Source organism: Grus americana, chromosome 9, assembly GCF_028858705.1.
Source record: "Grus americana isolate bGruAme1 chromosome 9, bGruAme1.mat, whole genome shotgun sequence".
NCBI classification, from domain to species: domain Eukaryota; kingdom Metazoa; phylum Chordata; class Aves; order Gruiformes; family Gruidae; genus Grus; species Grus americana.
Genome location: NC_072860.1, coordinates 9424871 through 9430073, shown reverse-complemented (window position 1 = coordinate 9430073; position 5203 = coordinate 9424871).

Sequence of the window (5203 nt, the reverse complement as noted above, 5' to 3'; positions counted from 1 at the left end):
TGACAGGCTGCCCGTCTCCTTGCTCTTGCTTTGCTAGGCTCGATGCTACGGGCAAGTGGGCACCATTCACTTACCAGATACAATTTTCTGTGAGCTCTTGACTAATGATGCCTTTTTGTAGGCTGCAGGGACATGGAGTCATGTTGGGTGGATACTGCTAGCTCACAGTAACGCAGCCAGCTCTGCTGCGCTGCCTTCGGTCCTCTGTCCTTATTCAGATCACACTGAAGTTCCAGGGATGCCACTCTTGCTTTCAAGGCCGTGGCGTGGGGATAACTGTTACAGTCTGGAAGATTGGACCCTGTCTGGGATGTATGTAATGTGTATGTGCATTAACATGCTGACATTTCCATTCCAAATCTCCAACGCATGATCAGCCCTGAGCCTTCCCTGGCTGCATCTCCCTTGGATGCACCGAGTTCCCTGTAATTAAGTGTACCAGCTCCTGGACGGTGTTTGTGCAACAGGGGGAGTGAATCAGATGCTTTTGCTTTGGGGCACTGAGCACCTGGAGCCTGTGGCCATCAGTTAATTATACTGGCTGTGAGCCACCCTGCCCTAGACCAAAGGGCTGGGTAGGTCATCTTGGTTCACAGGCAGCATTTGTTTTGCTTCCAGACTAATTTGTGCTGGCTGGCTTGGGATCTGAACAGGTGGTGGAGAGTGGGGAAGGCAGTGCTGTATCTGACCAACCTGGGTTCTTCCACCTTCTTGAAACAATTGAGGTGAGGATGCTGCTGCTATCGGCCTGTTCGAGGCCTTGCTGGTAGGTGTGTGCCCATGAGAAGCACAGACCCGTGTCATCTCCAGCCCTTCTTGCAAAATGCCCCTTGCCCTGGCCTGGCTGCTGTCCTCAGCAGGATCACGGGGCTTCTGGTGGACCAGGCTCAGTGCGTGTCCCTTTGAGAAGCAGCGCTGCCCTCAACGCTCCTCTCTGTACTTTAAAAAAAAAAAAAAAAAAAAAAACCAAAAAAAACCCAAAAAAAACCACTGAAACCCCAAACAAACCCAAAACAAACTTCTGGGGGGAAGTGATGGAATTTGAATAGTTTTGTTCCATTTTTTGTTACGTTTCCCCTGTTGGAGCTCTTAAGGCTACTCTCGAAGGACCAGGGTCAAGTGGAGAGGCTGAACGGGTGCACTTGCTGCCTTGCTGGCAGCCCCCCGGGGCGGTGTTCGGGCAGGAGGGTCCTGTGTCACACCTCCCCGTGGCCCCGGCGGGTGACGCGGGGTGCGGGCCCGGCAGCCCTTGGCCGCGGTTGCCCCGGGCGAGCACGGCGGGGCCGCAGTGCCCTCTCGCGGCCAAGGCTGGTAACACACGCTCACGCCTCGCCTTTTTAGTAGAAGGCTGCTTACCTAAAGCAGAGTAACCAGCCGAGTTGCTGAGCCGCACCTCCGAGCCCTCTTGCTGAGCCCGCGGGAGGGGGAGGCGATGCTCCGAGCTATTCCTTCAGTTCCCGCTCTGCCCAGGCGAGGAGGTGGCTTTCCCAGCTATTTTGAGATGGCCTCTTCCTCCTCCCCGTGAGCTCAGGCCACAGCTCTGTCATCCCAAGGCAGGCAGCTTGGGCAGAAGCCCTGCAGCAGGGTGCCAATGGCCAGGATCCCCCCGGAAAGCCCGTGCCTGCATGCTGAAGGTCTGGGCAGCATTGCCCTTCCCAGGTGCTTGTGGCCCCTGTCACAGCCCTGCCACCCGTGTTGGCCCTCTGTGGGACTGCAGTGTGATGTGACATGTAGGGGAGGGGGGGGCAGTTGATTTTGGGAGGTTTCTTTATCTCCTCACCTTGTTTTCATGGTAGCCTGATGGCTGACTCTGCTAATTATGCCTGGTTTAACTAGGAAAGATGTGGAACAGTAACCTGGCTGATGGCTCTTTGCCTGTTAAAATGGGCTGGAAGTAAAGTCGTCTCCTCTTTCCCACAACAGAATCCAATATGGAGGGTACACCAGCAAAGAATTGCCTGGGTAAGGCAAGGGCAAAGGAGATGAAATGTGCTGTGCCATCTTCCTCCAGAGAGGCAGAAGCACGAGGAGCAGTAAGGGCCGGCACAGGTAAGGAGCAATACAAATGTGGTCTGCTCAGGGAATAGCTTTTATTGACAAAAGAACAGCTTTTGCTGGATTTCTGCTGTGGGAGAAGAGCTGACGTGATCCAGCAAAAGAAAGAGGTCTGCACACACCTTCCCAAGTGTTGTATACACAAATGGGAATCGTGCTGCTTCAGTGCAAGATGCTATGTGTCTGTGGCATTATCTACCTGGAACGATATTCCTTAAAACTAGACTTGTCATCATGGCATGCCATTTGTGGAGCACAAGAGGACAGGGAGAAATGAGTGCTCTATTTTGTGTCAATCCCTCTATTTTGGGAGGCAATAGGAGGCAAGTTGGAGAAAGTAAGGGGGAGGAAGGCTTTAGCAAGGAGGACCCAGTAGGCTGTGATTCTGGAAGTAGAAAACACAAGGCATTTTCATACCCCCTGTTCCTGTGAAGGAGCTCAGAAGGAGATGGAAGAGCTGGTAGGAGGATGTACCTCTGAGCCAAAACGCATTTCCACCACAATCCCAAGTCAAGGTCAGCAGGATGATGAATACCAGATGATGAGGCCAAAGGGGAATGTCTTGCGTGATAAGAAAGGAAGGTTAGAAAAAAGGAAGGAAAAAAAAGCTCATGACCACTAGTTATCAAATAAAGTTTTCAGATAGTTGTTATTGAAAATATTTTCCTGTGGATATGCCATCCTATAGCTGTACGTTCGTACAGAGTCCCTGCTGTGAAGTCTCCATCTGGGGAGGGCATTGCCTTCCCCTCTCTTCCTTGGGCAGAGAGCCAGAATCTCACTTCTGACAAAAGGCGTGAGCTAAGCGGGTCAGGTTTAAAAAGCAGAGCAATAGGTATGTCCAAGTCTGAGCAAAAAAAAAAGAGCGTTGAGCAACAAGGTGCCTTTTGGTGGCTCCTTGGATAATGAGAATTATTAGTTCTGATTATAGGTATGTGCACTGGGCTAAGCACTGTATTGCTGTTTGCAAGCACGGGGAAACCTTGCACAGCAAACACGGTCAAGGCCTGAAATATTGTGTTTGAAGGACTTTTAGATCTAGCCGTGCCATGTATTTCACTTACGTGGTCATTGCCTGTTGTCTGTACTGGGCTGATTTGTTAGACTAGAGCTGGGCTAATATTCTTGTCCTCAGTGACCAAATCGGACTGCCACACCCCAGGCCCCCCCTTACGAGTGGGATTCAGGCCAGATTCTCACAGTATTATAGACCAGCACACTACCCAATAAACTAGTAACCTTTACCGTGGAGCTTCTGGAAAAGGTGGTCCTGGTATGAGGAACTGGTAAATGACTACAGGTGCTACAGACACGCTTGTGCAGGATGCGGCCAGCATCCCCGAGTGCAGTGGGCTGAGCGAGCAGCTCTGCTGTCTGCTGGACCTCAGCTCTGGAACAGGTATCGAGCAGTAAAGCACCAGGAGAGATCCTAAAGCTCCCTGTAGGGTACAGCAAGTGTGAGGTCTGCAGATGTGGAGACTGAGAGCCTCAGGAGGAGATAGATGTTTAACTCCCCTAGATTCAAAGGGGATTCAGGCACCTGCATCCCTCTGAGGCTCTGGGCTGAGCTCTTGGGGTAACTCTGCACAGAGGGTCACCTGTTTTGGAAAGACCTATTTCCTCCACTCGTCCTCCTGTGACCTCTCCCTTTGAAGCCTGGGTGAAGGCTTGCACAACCCCGGAAGAAGTGAATGTAGTGAGTCCTTTGTTATAGGGACTGTTATCTTGCCACTTCATCTTGTAGCTGAGCCTCTTCAGAGAACCATGGCAGACTGAGCTCTCCTCATGGGAGATGTCAGGTAGTACAGGGCTGGAGCGACTCACTGCTTCGTTTGATTGTGGTGGTGGTGCAAACAGGGTGATGGAAAAAAACAGGTTGAGGAAGGATAGGAAATGGAGAGGAAAAGCAGGTTATAAGCTTAGGAACTGGACTGGAAGAGGAACACTAGAGAAAGAAAAGCACCATGACACAGGCATGAGCTGAATGAGTGTGGAGCGCGCAGGATTCAGGAGGCAAGAAGGGTGGAAGAAAGGTGATCTCTGGAAATACAGAGGAAAGATTAGGAAATGAGGAAATGCTGAAGCTGAAGGCAAAGCAGAGTGTATTTAACCACAAGTATTTAAAAAACTTCAAGCTGGACTCATTCTTCCTGAGTCTGTTTCCTTTGCTGTCTAGCAAACAGCTGGGTTTCCCAGGTAAGGCAGATAAAATTCCTCTCTTGGGGCAGGTCAGGGGAAAGATAATTGCAGACTGCCCCCCTCCAGGAGCCTGGGGAAGCCTCATTCAGCCTCCCTGGCTGCAGGTGTGTGGGCAGGGTCTGTGATGGCTTGTCAAATGGCACATTCCTCACCACCGCTGCTTCCCATCTTGTAGCTCCTCTCTCTGGGCACAATTCTGTCTGGGATGTCCTGAGCAGAAAAACTGAGCTGTGCGAAGCTAAAGATTTGCATGTAAGGTCAGTGTGTGTGTGTTGGTTAAATATTTGTTGTTCAAATATTTACTAGACCTGGAATTGGAAACTACATCTCTTCACAGCGAAGGGTCCTGACCAGCTCCACTGGCCTCTCCACCAGCCCCTGGCTTGTCCTGACGAGCAGGAGCTCTGGCTCAGGAGTGGACTCAAAGGTGTGAGCACCACCCGTGCCACAGGTGCAGCAGCTATGAACAACTGTCACGGGGGGGAGGAATGCAGCTGTTGATTAACCAACCACATGGACAACATTCACAGCCACTGGCCCTGGAGACAATGGCCACCGCACTGCAGCAGCTGGACGGGCTCCTGGGCCATCTCCTCTAGACTGTGATGTGCCAAGAAAGGTTGGGCCTGGTGGAACCTGAGGTCCTGTCCCACCCGCTAGTCCATGGTTAAGAACTATAGTGATAAAGGCTTGCAGCTGCTTCTAGTTTAAAGAAACCAGCCACTCTGCTTCCTGCGCTGTTTCCTGCCGCAGGGGCTACCCCGGTGCTGGCGCTGAGCGACACCCCCAACACCCCCCCCCCCCCCCCCCCCCCAACACACACACACCCCCGGCAGCGCCGGCCCCGCGCCAGACCGTGCTGTCCTGCTCTTCCACGACATACGGCCTGAGGCGCTTCTATTTTAGAGAATACGCCAGAGACTACGTCAGCGCGCGGCCGCGGTTGCGC